The sequence below is a fragment of the Salvia splendens genome, chromosome 12 (genome assembly GCF_004379255.2).
Source record: "Salvia splendens isolate huo1 chromosome 12, SspV2, whole genome shotgun sequence".
Lineage (NCBI taxonomy): Eukaryota > Viridiplantae > Streptophyta > Magnoliopsida > Lamiales > Lamiaceae > Salvia > Salvia splendens.
Genome location: NC_056043.1, coordinates 7,041,053 through 7,060,485, shown reverse-complemented (window position 1 = coordinate 7,060,485; position 19,433 = coordinate 7,041,053). Strand labels below are relative to the sequence as shown.

Below are 19,433 nucleotides of genomic sequence, written 5' to 3'. Positions count from 1 at the left end.
TAATTAGAATCAGGAAAGACGGGGTTTAAACGAAAATGCATGAATCCTACGTGGATGACTTCGACATCTAGCACGTTACACGTACGCACACTTAACAACATCTTATAAGTCAATCACACAAAAACACACGTCCGAAACACACCACGCACGCACCCGACACGCATACAACGTACTCAAGACGCGCACACGACACACACGCAACACTCATACCCCCGGCATACCCTCACTGTGCAAACGGCTCACTTGAAAGGTTCGGAAAAAGGATCGGCGTCTCGGCCTAGCTCGGTGTCTCGGCCGCCTGGCTCGGCACCTCGGCCGGCTGTCTCGCCGCCTGGCTCGGTGTCTCGGCCGACCGTCTCGGCTGCCTGGCTCGGCACCTCGGCCGACTGTCTCGGCCGCCTGGCTCGGCACCTCGGCCGACCGTCTCGGCCGCCTGGCTCGGCACCTCGGCCGACCGTCTCGGCCGCCTGGCTCGGCACCTCTGCCGTCCGTCTCGGCCGCCTGGCTCGGCACCTCGGCCGACCGTCTCGGCCGCCTGGCTCGGCACCTCGGCCAACCGTCTCGGCCGCCTGGCTCGGCACTGGCTCGGCGTCTGTCTCGGCATCTGGCTCGGCACCTGGCGCGGCACCTGTCTCGGCATTGGCTCGGCACCTGTCTCGGCATCTGGCTCGGCACCTGGCGCGGCACCTGTCTCGGCACTGGCTCGGCACCTGGCGCGGCACCTGTCTCGGCATTGGCTCGGCACCTGTCTCGGCATCTGGCTCGGCACCTGGCGCGGCACCTGTCTCGGCACTGGCTCGGCACCTGGCCCGACATCTGGCTCGGCGTCTCGGCCGCTGGCTCGATCACGTGCACACAAACTTTCCCCCAACCAACGATTCTCAAACCTTATACGACAATCACAACACACATCCCACAACCCAAAACACACCCGAAAACATGAGATCAAACCTTCAAAACTCCCCACAACACTGCCCTAGGCCGAACCCCAAAACTCTCGGCCAACACACACAAACCACCCGAACCAAACGCTGTTTTCCCCGAGCCATCTCTTGGCCAAACATACCCACATACATCACAAAGACCACACACTCAGATTCACACCCATTGCACATAAATACATCACCCAAAAACATACATCCATCAGAAAAGCGCAGTTCACTTACAAAAATCATTATAAAATCACCAGACCTCCAAAGAAGCTAAAATTTTAACACCACACCGAAGACACACCAAGGTTTATACAGTTAAAATTTCGTACCAAAAGGAGATCGTTTGCTCAGTCAAAAAGGGTTCGGAGCCCACTGTCGGTCACAACCAAAATCAAACTCACACCAACACATAGCCACAAGTCCTATACGGCATCTAAACAACTCAAAAACGTCCTATATGCATGTGTTTTCGAAATTAGCATGGGTTAGGGTCTTGGGTTACCTTTCCCGGAGAGTTCAAATAAGGGTCGAAAGCTTTCCCTTCTCCGACTCCGATTCAATACGAGAGGAAGTAACACCTTGATGAAACCAAGAAACCGATGAGAGGGAGTGAATGGGGGAAAGGTGAGAACCGAGAGGGAGAAAGAGAGAAACCTTACCGTGATGAGAGAACGATTGCGAGAGAGAAAAGAGAGAAACCGATGTGGGGGAGAGATTGGAAAGGAGAGAGTGTATCGGTTGAGTGGGTGTGGGGAGAGGGAAAGAAACCGAGAGAGAGAGGGAGAGAGATAGAGAGATTTAATTGTTAAATAGGATTTTATTTTGTTTTTTCAAATAATCATAAAAACTAAATATCCACACACATAAATAATATAAATCAATTAAGACTTTCCACACATATCTTAACCAAGATATTCACAAAATCCAACCTTAACTAACAAGAAATCAAAATTCTTTTTTTTTTTCGGCTATTACAACCTTGATGGGAACGACCACGCCAGCCGCAACCACCACTGCACCACCACCAGTTTCAGGAGACGAGAAACCCCAACAGGAGGAGGCAGATCTGGTTGGGGGCTTGGAACTCTTGGTCGGAAGCGTACCAAGGTTAGACTCTGTTGTTGAGGGGGAACACTCTGTTTTGGCTAATATAGCGGTTGGTGTGTCTGCGGGGGAAACCCCGGTGAATGTTATTTCGGGGATTGCTGCTAGTATTCCTGCGGGGGAAACCCTTGTTGCTGAGGAATTAGGAGAGGGGGAAACCCCTGGTGTTAGTACAAATGTTGTGGGTGGAGAAACCCTAAACGAATTTGGGGGCGATGAGGCCCAAGTTTCTGAGAAAATCGTTGGTGAGGGGGGAACCCCTGAAAAATTGGTGGGTACTGAAGCCCATGAGGAACAAGAGTTGGTTGGGGTAGAGTCCCCTGTTTATATTACGGGGGCGACCCCTTTGATGTCTGAAGAGGGAGAAGCCCTCGTTACTGGTGTTATACAGGACTCTGTTGATGAAAGGGCAGAGTTCGTTGTGGATTTGACAGATGTCCCAGAGGGGACGCTTTTACCGATAGATGCAAGGGAAGCTCGGAGGCAAACCCGTCGGAGCGTGTTAGAAGGTATTGACGATTCTGTCCAACAGACAACAAGAGAAGCGCTGGGTCCAAGGACCGCAGCCGAAGAACAGGACAACTCCCCTCGACCCAGTAGAGGGGGGAGTGACGAAGAAGGGTGCCGCCAGGCGGTGGACAGAAAGAGAAAGGGGAAGCAGGCCGTCACTTCCTCGACCAAGCGAGTAAAAGGAAAAGCTGTTAAACTTCTCTTCCTCCAGCTGCGAAGGTGCCTTATGCTGTTGAGTCCGATAGGCCCTCTAGGTCTAGTGACTCTGAAGAAGAACCTGATGCGGAGCTTAATTCGACCCTAAAGAAGTTTGGTTGACCAAGGACCTGCTGGACGCCATGAGGAAATTCTCTGACCCTAGGCGTGCAGCGACATTTAAAGAAAAGAGTGCCCAAGGTAAGCTTGCGAAGTCCGGAAAAAGATATGACCCTGCGGAACTCAAAGAGATTGCTTCCGATGCCGAATTCCGGGAGTATATCGACGCAATCGGGTTTGATTGGTTACTGAAACATAGCTTTTTCGAGATTCCAACAACAGCAGCGCGTGAGTTCTTTTCAACCTTCCGGCTGAAGTCTACAAATGATTTGGATGCCGACGCTCACTTTCCGCCTCTTCAATGAAGAGCATGAAATGAGTATCCGCGAGTAGACTCTCCGAATGGGGTTGTTGTCACGGACGCAGGATGATGAAGGACTGTGGAATGATAGGGTGGTGGGACCACCAAAGTTTACTCCAGGTTTCCGCCCACAGAGCGCCTGGGAGTTCATAACCCACCCAAACGTGGATCAGTTTAAGACAAGTTGTTCGAAGGCCTCTCATATTGGCAATCAGATCTTGCGGTTTGCTCAAACATTCATCAGTTACAATTTGATGGGAACGGCGAGCGCTGCTTTAACCACGCCCAACCTGTATTTCACTTGGTGCATGGCCAAGGGATTTCGTGTGCACTTAGGTTACTGGCTAGCCCAGGCTTGCCACCAAATGGCCGCAAATCCTTCCAGACATATGTACACATGCCACCTCTTGGGGGCATATCTGCAACGCAATGTGATATTGAAGATAACAAAGTCATGCCGGGACGTGGAAATGTGCATGCCCCCGGAGGTCTCAGTGTTGACTACTTCTTCAATAAAGGGCTGTTATACATGTCTGGGAAGGAGACGTGCTTCTACGAAGTCGGCGGGTCGGATGTGCAGGTGAAACAGGAGACAGCAAATGTGGGAGCCGGAGCCAGTTTTGAAGTGGAAGAAATGAGAAAGGAGGTTGATGCACTATTTATTAGCACTAAAAATACCTGCAAGCATACAGGGTAGATCTAGTATAGCTAAAGGTCAGTACCGGATATCGAACACAGGGAATAAGATTGCAACTGACTATCATATACTAAGCTTCATATACTATTTAGAGACACAGAATTTTTGGTTTTAGTAAGATTAAACTAGAGAAAAAAATATTAAAAAAAGTATAAAAACAAAAAGATACAAAGCAGGCTAAAGATTGTAGAGTTTTAGGATCCCACTACTACGACCTAGTAATGATTAATCTCACAGAACCTTTACCTTTATGTGTCTCTAGGATTATTAAGAAAGTCGCGATTCTAGGACAAGCCCTCTCTCGAGTGCACCTATCCAGTAGATTAGACTCTAACTATCAAAGTCTCCTTCCAATATATTAGATTCTAACTCCTTAAGTTCCTAAGACTCAAGCCCTCACAAAGGGTCGCCTCTCTCGAGTGCAGATAAACCTATGTGTTGTACTCGTTCCTTTAACCACGTAAAACTAGCTATCTCTCGATTAATCTAGTTAAACGGACATAGTTTTCAAGTTGGCCAGACAAAAGAACAATAAAAGCACAAGAACAAGCAAAATAATCACAAGAGCTAGGAAAATGTTCAATTCAATAAATCAAAACACATGTATAATAGTTTTCACCAAAAAAATCTAAAAAGTATGTTTAACTACTAATAGACAAGTAGTAAAAACAAAAATAAAAGTACTAGACATGAAAGAAATTGATAAAACCCAAGGTTGAATCTTCAATCTTCAGTCTTCTCTTGCCTGGATCTGCAAAGCTCCGCTCCAATGGAAGATGGATGGATTATGTGTGGAAGATGGAATGGAAGAAAGTGTAGAGAGGGAGTAGGATTGGAGGCTCTGAGATGAAGGTTATAATTTAGGTTATGGGTATTTTTAAGCTAGAAAAAGATTTAAAATGGTAAAAAATATCCTCCAATTAATTAAAAATATAATATTTTCGAATCTGCAATTAAAAGGAGGGATTTGGGCAATAATTTCTTCATTCCTTGAATTTTCGCCTAATTTCCGCCAGCTTTGACTGCACAGCGCAATGTTCGTAAAATGGTCATAACTTTCTCCACAGAATTTTGATTGAGACATGCAAGATATCCACGCGAAGCTCTTTCGAAGAAGAAGAGAATGGAATGTAGTAAGCACTGATTGGACATCAAAATCTCTGGCAGAATGGGCTCGAACACAGGCTGCTGCACCTTATCATTTTTGCATCTTTTTTATATCTTTTTCTATCATTTATCAACAAACACATTCAAAATACCAAATGTATAATATATGCAATTTAAGAACATAATTTGCATGATTGATATTTAAAACTAGTCAAATCTAGCCCTTAAAAACATGCAAAATCCGTGTTTGTCAGAGGTCGGATGGATGAGGTTAGAAATTAAAATGGTGAGAGATGAGATCGTGGCCCTACGGGGTAAAGGAAGGGAAAGTGTTGAGATTGAGAGAGTACGGAAAGAGGTCGCCGGAGTGAGAACGGAGGTTGATAAGATGAAAATGGAAGTCGGGAAGGCCCGGGAGGAAATCATAGACCTCAAAGGGCGTATTTCTGATCTAGTGGCGACGTCATCCAGGCATACTGAGAGGATTGCAGAAGGTGTCTCGCTGATGATGGTAATGTCGAAATGGCTCAGAGCGAGGTTTCCCGATACACCGGTATCTCTTCCTGGCCCCGGCAGCATTTCTGCATCGCCAGGGCAGGGAAGTCTGTCCCTCCAGAAGCCTCCCCAAGCGGCGAAGCCTTTGACTACTCCTTCCGCGACCAAACCCGTGACCTTAAGGAAGACAGTGACAGGACGGAGCGAGAGGATGACAGAGACGCCGGATTCGCCGGCAAAGAAGAAGGCTAAAGTGACCCAACCGTCTGCCCCACCCAAGGCTGGCTCCCGAGGGGGCCAGACCCCGAATTGATTTCCCCCAAACCAAGTAACTTTTACTTTTCATCTTTTAGTATTTATTATTGCTTTCTGTTTATGATTATCTGTGCCAGCATGCTTTGTTCTGTACATATGTGTTGCAACTTCCCACACTTAGCCCAATCTTTGGTCTAAGTGTGAGAAGGGGGTTGTGCTCGCATGTTTGGTTTTGGTTGTTGTGCTTTCTCCCACTTAGCCAGGTGTACGGTTTAAGTGTGAGAAGTTTGTTTTGTTTTTAGCATGTTGATTGTTTGTTATGTGTTTTATGGTCCGTTTTGTGTTGATTATACTTCCCTATTTCCCCCCTTCACTAGGATAGCTTGGGGACAAGCTTAAGTGAAGTGGGAGGGGGAGGGAATAGGTGCAGTATTTGTTTTCTGTGAATGAGAGTCTTAGAGTCTTCAGGTTTTTGTTTGTGTGTTGCTTGTTGCATGAGCTAGTGGATATAATAAGGCAAATTCACTTAGTAAGAGCAATTGAAGAAAGGATACACGTCAACTTTGATGCCTTCTTCCTTAAATAGACTAAAAGCGGTCTGAGTGAAGTAAGGACGATAGAAAATGCCTTAGATAACCTAGTCGTGCAGCCCTACTATAAAAGTGAGTTATAAGCCTAAACACTTTGAGCTAACATGTAAAAAATGGGCACTTTGAGCTAACATGTAAAAAATGGGCCGCCACTTGATGCTTAGGGAGTAGAGTATAAAGGAGAAAAAATGGGTTATGGAGGAATAAGCTGGATGAAGTCCAGAACTGGTGGTATAGGCTGGCGAAGTCCAGGGAAAGGAGGTATAAGCTGGACGAAGTCCAGGGGAGGAGGAGAATTGAAAAAAAAAGAGGTATAAGCTGGACGAAGTCCAGGGGGAAAATTGAAAGAAAAAGGAAAAAAGAAGATTAATTACCTAAGGGCAGGAAGTAAAAAAAAAGAGAAAGAAAAAAGAAGGGGGAAATGATAGAAAGGAAAAACTCTCATAACCCAACGCATCAGTGGTGTAACTTTAACGTTGGAGCGTTTTGATCCTAACATCCCTGGTGAGGAATGAGTGATCGAGCGAACCTAACCGCTGGGAAATCCATAGGCTTCTTGACAAACTGACGGACCGTTTAGGTCGACGAAGGAAGAGGGAGGATTTGAAGACTGTAGACGATCAGAGAGAACTTAAGCTTGTGGGGACAATCGCCTAAAAGTTGAAACTAGTGCATGTTTTTTGTTCTCTTTGTGTGTTTTTTTCTTTTCTGAGTCTGTAGTGGTCTAGGTCTAGGAGTCTGTTTTTGTGTTAGTGTCTTGTTTGTAAAGTTGTTCTTAGGACCGTGCATTGAAATTCGCCTTATTTCATTTTCTCGTCTTTCATGCTTGAGGACAAGCATAGTTTAAGTGTGAGCAGTTTGATAAGGCTAATTTCATGCATAGGTCTAGGGGAAAAATTCGTGAATTTACTGGGTCTAACACATGTTTTAAGCCAGGTGTGTAGAAGGAATTCGCCAGGTCCAGGAAGAGAAGGCGGAAATCACACGCCCGAGGAATCTGGCGGATAAGTGAACATTGTGAAGGAAATTGCAAGACGGAGCAAACCTCAGAACTGAAGGGTAGAATAGAGATTTCTACGAAGGTTCTGGAAGGTTATGTCCGTATCTATAAAAGGAAGGATGCATGCATACTGGAGGGGCCTTCTCGGTGGAGGCCTCACTAACAGTCGGCAGCTAGTTCACTTTTCTACACACTTGGGTTATCATAGGGAAATTCAGGGGGGTTACGCACTTGGGTTCACTTTCAGCTTTCTTACATTTTCGCGTTGGGTTGTAACACCGTCCTAGTGAGGGCGAAGAAACAAGTTCTCGTTTAATTTCTCGCATTTCGTGGATTTCACCGAGCTTCGCTGTTCGAAGCTCGGCGCTCTGTTTTTAATCGTCTATTCCGTGTTCTATGCAAGTTTAATTTTCTATTATGTTGATGATGTTGATTTCTGATTTTGCCGCTGTGAATTTCTGGAGTTGAGCTAGTTATTTACTTTGGATGCGTTTCGCAATTGTTTACTGAATCTGTGCAGAGTGATGGCTAGATCGGAGTACTCGGCGTTGTTGGTGAATGAATCGAAGGTCTGAGTTCGGTTTTGTGGTTTTGATTGTGGAAACGTTTGAATCTGGTGTTGATCGGAGTAGATCCGTTGAATCGGAAGTTATAGAGTTTTTTTTAGTCGTTGCTGTTTTCGGATTGCTTAGATACGGAGTGGATTAAACGTTCGACGTGAGATCTTAGCAGAGTCGGTTGTTATTTTGATGCCTAGTTTTCGTGTTTTCATTTCGTCTCGTCTAGTTTACATAGATCTGTGTTATTTCCGGTTGGTCGTGAGTTTCCGACGACCGAACCTTTACATTCTGTTCAAATCTAGGTATGTGCTCTGTTTTCTGTGTCTTCGTGTTTAATTCCGTTGAAGAAATGCATGCCGTCGTTAGTTAAACGTTCAGTAGTTATTTGCAGCTTTTCTTCCGTACGTGTTATTTCCAGTCATGGTCCACACTGTTAGTTGTTTTCTGTCTAGCTAAATTAGGTAGTCATTTACACGGTCTAGGAAGTGAGTTTAATATACCGAAGTCTTGATGATGTTTAATTTCAGCATGGTTACAGTGTCCTAGGTCTAGCATTTACATTTCCTGCCTAGGTCTCGTAGTAGTTATACCTCAACCTTTTTGCGTGGCAGCAGCCGCCTTAGTCAAAAGTCTCTAAATGCTTTCTTACGTGTCCATCTTCGTGGGATCGACCCCTGCTTCTCTATACTAATTCATAGTATTCGGGTTGATGGATCTTTGAGGGAGAGTTTCGTGTGTACAACGATAGAGCATTCTGAGTTATATTGAGTTCCTAGACCAAGTGATCTAGTGGATTCATAGGACTTGGTGTCTCGACCCAGCACTTCGCATTTTCACACTCGCACAGCTTCTACGAAGAAGAGAAACCTCCCTTCAGTCAACTCGTAATAAGTAACGGCGGATGGAGAGAATAGTACTTTGTAATGTTGTTATGTTCTCCGTTTTCTTCTCGAATCTCTTTTTGACGATTATTCCAACAAAAGCATCGAGAAGCAGAGAAGCCAAAATTGGAACAAGAATGATGATCACAGTTCGATTGGTATTACCCGACGATGGTGGGGGCACTGGCGGCGGCGGAGGAGGAGGGAGGGGCGATACTATCGCTTGCACCTCTTGAATCCGAGTGATATTGTAAAAGGGTACAACATCATATTGCATATACAGCGGGGCATAAGTACTACTACTGCCGTGTTGTTTCACAACATACAAATTGCTCGGCGTTGTATTGAAGATACATCGCCGAGCAATTTGTGTGTTGTGAAACAACACGGCAGTAGTAGTAAAGATGGTAATCGAGAGAGACATTGTATTGAAGATAGAACATGGTGGCAAAGATAGATGAATAGCTTAGATTGTATTTTCTGTTATTTTGAATAGGTTACACATGCTCTCTTTTATAGGGGAATTACAACTCTAGGAAATACCTCCATCACTCTAGGAACTATCACTAATTTAATGTTTCTAGGAAAGTTCACTCATTTATTGTAATAGCAATTACCAAGTTATGGGTACTTGGTACTAGCCGTTTGTATCTTCTTTTTGACACTTCCCCTCAAGTTGAGCAATGGTATCTCCGATGTTCAACTTGGCCAAAACTTCTCTAAATATTCTGGGATTCACTGCTTTGGTTAAGATATCAGCCAATTGTTCCTCGGATCGAACAAACGGGAATTCTATGACTCCATCTTCCAATTTTTCTTTGATGAAGTGACGATCAACTTCAACGTGTTTGGTTCTGTCGTGTTGGATTGGGTTTTCTGATATGCTGATTGCTGCTTTATTGTCGTAGAATAACTTACTATTTCGATTTGAGGGAAAACCGATCTCAGTAAGTAATCTCCTTAGCCATATGATCTCCATGAGTCCACTCTTGATACCTCGGAACTCTGTTTCAGCACTTGATAAGGCTACAACCTTTTGCTTCTTACTTCTCCAAGTAACTAGGTTGCCTCCTATGAAGGTAAAGTATGCACCGGTTGATTTTCTATCGACTGGATTACTCGCCCAATCAGCATATGTATAGCCATCTACTTCAAGGTCCTTTCCTTTTCTAAAGAACACCTTATAATTTGTTGTGCCTTTGAGGTACCTTACTATTCGTAAGGTCGTGTTCATGTGCTCTTCTTGCGGTTGGTGCATTAACTAGCTGACAATTCCTACTGCATATGCAATGTCTGGCCTGGTGTGTGACAGATAGAGTAATTTCCCAACTAACCTTTGATATTTCTCTCGATCTGCAGGTTCAGCTCCCTCAACAATTTTTGGCCCATGATTCGGTATCATTGGTGTGTCAGCAAGCTTGCAGTCTAAGAGGCCAGTTTCTGCCAACAGGTTGATGACATATTTTCTCTGTCTTAAGAATAATCCATGATTCGATCTGAGCACTTCTATTCCTAAGAAGTATTTTAGAGGGCCGAGATCTTTCATGTCCAAATTTTTAAACAGATTGGTCTTGAGGTTGTTGATTTCTTCTGTGTCATCCCCTTTGATGATCATATCATCGACATAGATGATAAGACAAGTTATCTTATCCTCTCTCCTTTTTGTGAAAAGTGTATGATCAGAAAGACTCTATTTGAACCCATGCTTGACCATTGCTTGGCAAAATCTTCCAAACCAGATTCGTGGGGACTGCTTCAAGCCGTATAGAGTTTTCTTCAATCTGCACACTTGCCCGGAACCAAATTCGGTCTCAAATCCAGGTGGAACTGCCATATAGACCTCCTTGTCTTCACCTAATTCTCCATGGAGGAATGCATTAGTCACATCAAATTGATGTAGCGACCAATCCTTACATGCTGCAACTGACAATAATGCCCGGATCGTGTCAAGTTTAGCAACTGGGGAGAAAGTCTCATCGTAATCAATTCCATACACTTGAGTATATCCTTTGGCCACCAACAGCGCCTTATATCTCTTGATTGATCCATCTGCATGCCTTTTGATGGTGAAAACCCACCTACATCCGACTGATATCTTCCCTTCTAGTAGATTACATTTTGCCCACGTTTCATTCTTGATCAGGGTATCAATTTCCTTCTTCATGGCTTCCCTCCAATGTTTGTGCTTAACAGCTTCTTGGAAAGATTGAGGAATTTCTTCTTCATACAGGGCAACCTCAAATGCTCGGGCCATCTCTGTGAGGTGTCTTTGAGCTATGTTTGCTATTGAATATTTTGTTTTCCTTCCTTTCCAATCTGGAGAGTATCTTTTGGGAGGGATTCCCCTTGTACTTCTGTGTGGTAGTTCATACCGCTTTTCACTGTCCCCTTTCTTGGCTTATCCTGTCAGTGTTAGTGATTTCTAATGGAACTGTGTTGAGTTCAGCAGAATCGTTTACCTCAGGATTCGAAGACGGAGTTGATGGTTGGGTTATGTCTCCAAACTCTGCGGCCTGACTAGTGGATTTTGATAGCTCGTTGGCATGGTTTGTTTCCTCAATTGGATCAATTTCTGTGCCAAGAATGGGTTCATCTTCCCTTGACTCATCTCCCCCTTGCTCGGTTTCCCCTGGTATAGGTTCCGGCTAATGGATTGTGTCCTTTGGGATATATAGCCAATTTAGTGGGTCGCTAATTGGACTATGTGGTTGACTCTCCCCCTGACCGCTAGATTGGTTGTAGTAGTATTCACCCTCAACAAAATCACAGTTCATGGTAGTATACATGTGCTTAGTTATAGGGTCATAGAACCGGTAACCTTTTTGATTGACCACATACCCGAGAAAAACACATTTAACGGCACAAGGAGAGAATTTGGTACGGTCATGTTTTGGGATGTGGACAAAGATTGTACAACCAAAGACTTTCGGATCAAGGGTGAGATAGGTTGGTTTCTGTATGGCTTCATGGCTGATAAATGTATCGATGGGAGTTTTGAAGTTGAGGATACCTGTTGGAAGACGGTTCATAAGGTACACAGAGGTGGCTATAGCTTCTGGCCAAAAAGATGTGGGGATTTTTTACTCGATCAGGAGAGCCCTGGTGATCTCTAGGATATACCTATTTTTCCGTTCTGCTACCCCATTCTGTTCAGGTGTATATACACAAGAAGTTTGGTGGATAAGCCCTTTGTCAAGAAAGAAGATTTTCATGTTGGCATTTATATATTCCCCCCATTGTCGGACCGTAAGACTTGGATATTTTGTTTATACTGGGTTTGGACCATACTGTAGAATAGGGTGAATTTTTCAAAAACCTCAGAGTTATTTTTTAAGAAATATACCCAAGTCATACGTGAAAAGTCATCGATAAACAGGAGAAAATAACGGAGACCCTGACTCCCATTGATTGGGGCAGGACCCAAATGTCAGAGTGAATCAAAGAAAACGGGGTAGACACTCCAGTATTATTCAATTTAAAAGAATAACGATGGCTCTTGGCCAAATGACAAGATCAAGATAGTGCACATTAGAGATCATCGTAGGGAACATTAATTTCAGATATCCAATAGAAGGGTGTCCTAACCGACGATGTAAAAGCCAAGCCTTTGTTGTATTTGCTTCACGGGTTAGTAACGCCGCACTTTGTTGAGCTATCTCATCCACATAGTACAGTCCGCTTCGTTCAGTGCCACGCCCAACTATCGTCCCCGTCTTGGTATCCTGTAACTCGCAAAAACAAGGTTGCATCAGTAATTTACAGTTTAACTCCTTTGTAACATGACTGACAGATAATAATTTGTGTGAGAAAGTTGGGACAAAGAGGCAGTTAGAGAGTCGGAGAGTTGGAGAAATATTGATAGTGCCTGCCCCCTCGACTCTAGCTAAATCTCCTCCGGCAGTTTGGACATAGGTTTTAATCGGTTTAGACATTATGAAGAAGTCATTTGGATCGAAGGAGATCGTGTCAGTAGCACCACAGTTAAAAATCCATTGGTTCTCCTTTTGTTCGACTATGGTGGATAAGGTAAGGCTAAGCTTTAAAAGAGTTGTGACACGGGATATTAGGTTGAAAGAACGGATCGTCTGATTTGACGGGGAAATTTTTGGAATTCTCTGGGGCATTATTAGGATTTTCGGAAGTGTTGGGGTGAATTTGGGATGTTGTGGTGGTATTGGTGTTAAATTGGGATGTTGTGGAAGTATTGGGGTGATTTCGGGTAGGGTTAAAAACGCGTGGCCAGGAGGGGGATTTAGAAGAGTTCTGGGGGATTTCGAATTTAGGAAAATTGGGGGTATAAATACCCCCATTAACCCTAATTTGATGCGCCGCCTCCACCCCTTTCTCCTCTCCAACCCTCAATTCTGCCTCCCTCTCTGTCAACGTTCCGTCGGTGCCGGTAACTATCGGTGTCGGGTTACCTTCCGACCAGACCCTGGCTACCGAGACCAATGCGACAGCTTTCTTCTCCTCGCTGCCGTTTCCCGCCGCGACAAAACCTTGGCGACCGGGACCGGGACCGTTGATGTAACGCCCCACTTTTTGAACCCTAATTTTCGAACCCTAAAGTACTTGCATTTAATGCTTTTAATGTTGCGAAGTCCGTGGACTAATGATCGAGTGGAATTGTTGTTGGATACTTTACGTGACCTAATTTTGAATTGGAATTTTGACTTGGTCAACTTTGTGGAATACGTGATGTGGCTGCTTTGAATAATTGACGTCGGGTAAAATTAAATGTTTGTGAATAATTGATAATTTATTATTAGAGCTAGAAATTGTGAAGTAAATCACAATGCGAATTTAAATAATTATTGTCCGTGAGGAATATTTATTGGACTCGATTCTGTGTTGGATCCGATAAATTAAATAAATAATACAAAAATCCAGTCCGTGATAATAAATTGTGGGCTGCATAATTTAATTAAAATACAATGGACTGTGAATTAAACTAATTTAATTAAATATTCTCCATGTTGATTGGATCATCAATCGACATTAATTCAGATATTAAATAAAGATTTTGTAAAGATAATCCTCCTCCGTGATCTGCAAACAAATAACAAATAAATTCAAATAAAAGAAAAGAAAATCGAATTCTCCCCCTCAGCCCACGTTAGAAAAACCGCCATCTCTCCCCAAATATCTCCCATATCTGTAACCCCCCTCTATAATATTCACGTCACAATCATTCTTTCTCCTATTCATTCACTGCAACAAGAACACGAGATTTCTTCTACTCAATCAAATTCAAGGTAAATTCTGCAGAAATTCCTCTCTATTCTACATGCTTTGAAATCAGCTCATTCACTCCTCTACAGAAAACCATAACTAAAATCAGGGAAAGATTCATCATATATTCTTTCACAATCCGTCTGCAAATTGAAGGTATATATTCCCCACCCAAATCCAATTCCAATTCCTATTGTGTACTTTATACTGGAGCATACCATACTGTTAGAACTCAAATTCTGCTAGAACACATCAATTAGGAATCGAACCAAATGGAAAGAAACCAACCTGAAACCAACATCAAGCGAACGTTAATAATCGAATACAGCGGGGATTAATCGGAAAATACGAAAGGATTATAAATTTTTAACAGACTTATCTTTCGGGTTAATCGGGACTAGTTAGGGGCTGTTCTGAACCAGTGAAATAATCGATCCGAGAAGCAAATCAAAAGACGAACTTCATCCTGTTTCGGAGCTGTTCGGGGACCGTTCGAGCATTAACAGCAACCGGACAACGACAATACGGAGCAGCGACAACAGGCGCCGGATTCAGCGCTGCCGCTCGGCTGCGGTGACTCCACGACAGCGAACCGGCGCTACCGCCGATGGTATAGCGGTGTGCGACGGAGGGGTGAACAGGCACGGCGACGACGGCAGCGACGTCGTGGCGACGGTTGCAGCAGAGGCTGACCGACTGGAGGCTGCAGACGGACAGTTTTGGATGCGCGACGGCGCCGACAGCACCGTGGCGGCCGCAATTTGTCTTCCCGGTGAGCAGTGCCGGCGACGGTAGAAGGCGACGGTGAATCGGTGGAAGGCAAGGGGATTGAGAGCCCTAAATGTTGTCGACGAGAGAGAGAAGAATGAGAGAGAGTGTGAGGGAAGAAAGAGAGGAGTGAGGAGTGGAGAAGGAGAAAATGAATATTTGGGCTTTTGTTTTTTTTAAAGGATTTGGGCCTCATAAATTAAATTAGAGAATTTATTTAAGTTGGGCTCCATTTAAATTGTTTTGGGCTTTAGAATTTTAATTTGAAAGATAAGGTAGAGAATTTGAGTTTTGTAAATAAATCTTTGGATGATAATTAAATTAATTGTGGGAAAATTATTATGATAAGTTAATCATGGGATTAAACAATTTTTAGGAATTGTTTAATCAATTTCGAAACTTTTCCAAGTACGAGGAATTTTATCCTAAGTCCGAAATAAATATAGTTCGAGGGGAAAATGCTTGCGATAATTTAATTAAACACTTTTATAATTTTTGTGGATTTTATTTTGATATCGTTGAGGAAAAATACGAGGAGCCAAAGGAGGAATTAGGGGCGTAAGCGGCCGCCGAATAATCGAAAACCGAGATAAATAACTTCGCTTAGGATGCATGCATTTTTATTTATTTATTTGGAAAGTGTGTTGATTTATGTGTTATTTTAATTCTAAAGGTGATATCTCGCAAGGGAATCGTGATCGCAAAGGAAAGAAAATAATTTCGGATTAAGCACTCGAGGTGGGCTTTCTTTTAAATAAGGACAACGTCCTAAATATTTTATCGATGGAAATGAAACTGTATTTATCATGCCGTGATTTGTGTTTTAACGTGCCTATCTGATATGGCTATGCGCCATTGTTATATAAATCGAATTCGGGTCCTCGTAGGGCCGCAAATCCTACTTGGACTAGTGTACACCTATGGTAGATCGTGTGCTAGCATACGGGCTGGCCGGTCTAGTGACTTGGTTTGTGGCCACATTCCAAGTCATGTATTGGCAGATATGGTAAACGTCTATGGGAAAATGACTGATCAGTCGACTTTTACAATGGGAAATGATTTTGGGCCTTTCTAAAGCTAAACCCCGATGGTTACTTATGTATGGCATGATAAATAATATTTTTATTGAAAATGTTTTCGGCATGAGCCTACTGAGTATATTAAGTACTCAGCCCTGCATGTGTTTTCCCTATGTGTAGGTTGAGCGGCGACGAGCAATTGGTGGTGTTGAGCAATTTAAACTTTGAAGCATGGTTTGGTTACTTGTGAACTACGAGTGTCGTTGTGTCTCCACACATGACGTCACTCTTTCTCTTGAACGCTTCCGCTGAGACATTGTTTTTACTCATCATTCATTTAGCTTTGAACCTAATTATTTGGATAACGTCAACCTCTTGGCCCTTTGTTATTAAATATTAATTATTGGTCAATCTCTTTATTGAAACCCTAGTTCTCTTCGTCCGTTTATTAAATCATTTTAATCACGATCGCCCGTATTTATTAACCTAAAGGGCGGTCGTGACAGTTGAGCTGCCCGCCGTCGTTCCCATTCATGATGGACTGACCGACGTTGCCCGCCGAGTTCTCGGTGTTGGTAGCTCGGTCCCCAACGGTTCTGTTTGTTTTTCTTCATGTCTTCCCACCAATCGGGAAACCCGTGGAGGTGGAAGCAGGTATCTGTCGTGTGCTTCTTCCCACCACAGTGGTTGCACATCATTTTGCTCTTGTCGGTCGGAGTTGTAGAGAATTTGGGTGGCGGTGGTGGTCGGCTTCGGTTGATTGCTGCTAATCCGGCACCTATTCCGGCTTCCTGTGGATCGCCTGAGGGTTTGTAGACCCGCTCATTAGACGATTCACGTCTCACCAGTCCGTAAGCACTTTGTACAGTGGGCCGTGGATCTTTGTTTAAGATCTCTCTCTTTAATGTATTGTATCTTTCATTCAAAGCCCATAGAAACTGATATAATCTATGCCTCTGAGTGTTGCTGTTGTATTTCTGAATAGTTGATGGAGTATCGATCGGATTTTGATCCATTTCGTCGATGGAAATCCAGACCTTCTGTAACTTATTCCATAAATTCTCAAGGCTAATATTCCCATGCTTCATGTTTTATGCTTGCCTGTGCAGGTCTGAAACTCTAAACGGATCGGTTCCACTTCCGTATGTAATGGCCAGACCCTCCCATAGGTCTCGGGCAATTGCGTATTGTGATACTTCATTGACAATATTGGCTTCGATGTTGTTTATAATCCAGTTGAAGCAACAATGATCTCTGTGCTTCCATTTCGGATAATCAGGATCACTAGTTGGAGGAGGATCTGTAACTCCATCGATGTGAGACGACAGACCCTTCCCTCCGATTGCGTGTTCCATCAGGGTTGTCCAGAGGGAATAATTGTCGCCATTCAATTTGCTTTGGAGATGTACCTCCCCTAAAGATTCTGGTTGATTTGAGGGTGGAGGGGGTTGTTCTTGAGGTTTTGGTGGTATATTGATTTGCCTAAGGAATTAGGCCAATTGGGCAGCGAACTCCCCTGAGAAATTCATCAGTGGTTGGTTGGTGTTTGCAGCTTCTGAGAGAGGCATTGTATTGAAGATAGAACATGGTGGCAAAGATAGAGGAATAGCTTAGATTGTATTTTCTGTTATTTTGAATAGGTTACATATGCTCCCTTTTATAGGGGAATTACAACTCTAGAAAATACCTCGATCACTCTAGGAACTATCACTAATTTAATGTATCTAGGAAAGTTCACTCATTTATTGAAATAGCAATTACCAAGTTATGGGTACTTGGTACTAGCCGTTTGTATCTTCTTCTTGACAGCTTGCACCTCTTGAATCCGAGTGATATTGTAAAAGGGTACAACATCATATTGCATAGTACAGCGGGACATAAGTACTACTACTGCCGTGTTGTTTTCACAACACACAAATTGCTCGGAGTTGTTCAAACAACGCTCGCAGTCCGCTTCTGAGAGATCAGGCTCGCACTGCACCAGGGCGAATATGTCCTGAAAACTCGGCCCCGTCTCATTCCCTGCCGCGGTCTTCATCAACGGCCCTCCTGCGGCCGCCTGAGTGCGGAGATCCTTCAGTAGCCCCCACAGTTTCTGATATACTCAAATCATCACAACAAGATAGAAATAGATATATCTAGACTAACCTTAAACGCCAAACAACATCGTTATAAGATAACCTGGAGTTCATTATAATGAACTAATAACAAACTTATATTGAACTCCGGATTTTTAAATTATTATTTTTAAATCTCTGAATTCCCTATAATAAACTACAAATAAAGTTGTAATTAACTCTGCTTTATTTTATAATGATGGTGTCTTCCTAAAATAAGAAACATGATTTAGTTTGCATTAGTCTTTCATTTTCCGCATTCTAAATTGTGTTACCTGGTTAAAGTGCTCAGGATTCCGTGCAGTCTGGGAACTCCTGGAATAGATAGTGTAACTGTCAGTTGCGGTGCCGTCAGCAAGTGACTCGTCGGAATAGCGCAGCGTGCATTTGTCTCTGAACAGGATCCCCTGTCTCCGGTTGGGGCACAACCGAAGAAGCTCCGGGATAGCTTCTCGGAGGCAGGTGCGGCACTCCTCGAGCTGAAAGTCGGTTCTGCATAGCGCGGTGGCGTAGGCTCGGTCCGGGGCTTGGCCGGCTGTGCCGTTGTAGAATCCGTTGTCTTGTATGTTTGGTGGAAAAGATGAGATGAGGGAGTTAAGATTGGTGCTGTATGTGCCGTTGGTGGTGTAGTTGCCGCTGAAACAGCCGTAGTTCTGGGCCGTCACGGAGCCGGAGAGGATGGCAAGAATGAAGAGAAGGACACATGTTCGGGAAGTCATCTTAGTTTGGTTCCAACTGAGAAAAAAAGAGCAAGTTAATACAAGTTGGAATTGCGTCTTAATCACTCTGCACTCCTAGTATTTTTATACGCGTTAACTCTTTATTGACTCTGTGTGATCTCAAGTGTATGAATATGTTTAACGTATTTATTATCTAGCCTTGACATTCCGACAAGTTCTAATAGTAGTTGCGAATTTAAACTCACAATAAGTCAAGAAAATGATCGTTGAAATAAATGAAGAGAGTCTGAAAGTAATGGTGTGGTCCGCGTATGAGATTAGTCCTCGTAAAAACTGGATTCATGGTCTTATGAAAGTTGGACAAATCAAAACTTTGTATCAAGGGTCTGGTATGAGTGACCCAATATCTTCTGAATTAGCCCATTTCTTTTCTTATTTCTAATTATGTGTCATTCCTTTTTTAAGCTACTTATTTATTGGTATTGCATTTTTTTAGATATTCTTATTTTACAAGACAACATAGTAGAGAAATTATCAAGCATGGCAAAGCAAAGTTACATGAACCCAGTACAAAGACAATAGGAGTATATTTTTTCTCATAAAATAAATCGAATATAATAGAGAAAAAGTAAGTAGTGAGAACAAGCTAAAGACAATTGTTGGATATCATCGTGGATATAGATCTGTTATTGAAGCATCATTTTGAGTGTCGTAAGCTCCGTCTGGATCTCTTTCGCGACCGAACTGAAATACGCAGGTTTGGAAGGCAGCGGCAGTGTCACTGAGACGCTATTGAGCATGACTTGAACCGACGCCATGGTTGGCCTCTGCTCCCCCTTTTCTTGCACGCACAACAAACCTGTGTGAATG

At 43.5% G+C, this 19,433-nt stretch overlaps 1 pseudogene; it reads right to left on the bottom strand.

Moving 5' to 3' along the window:
• The window catches only part of LOC121757461, a 44,985-nt pseudogene extending 26,333 nt beyond the window's left edge, over positions 1–18,652 (bottom strand).
• Positions 18,653–19,433: the final 781 nt, after the last annotated feature.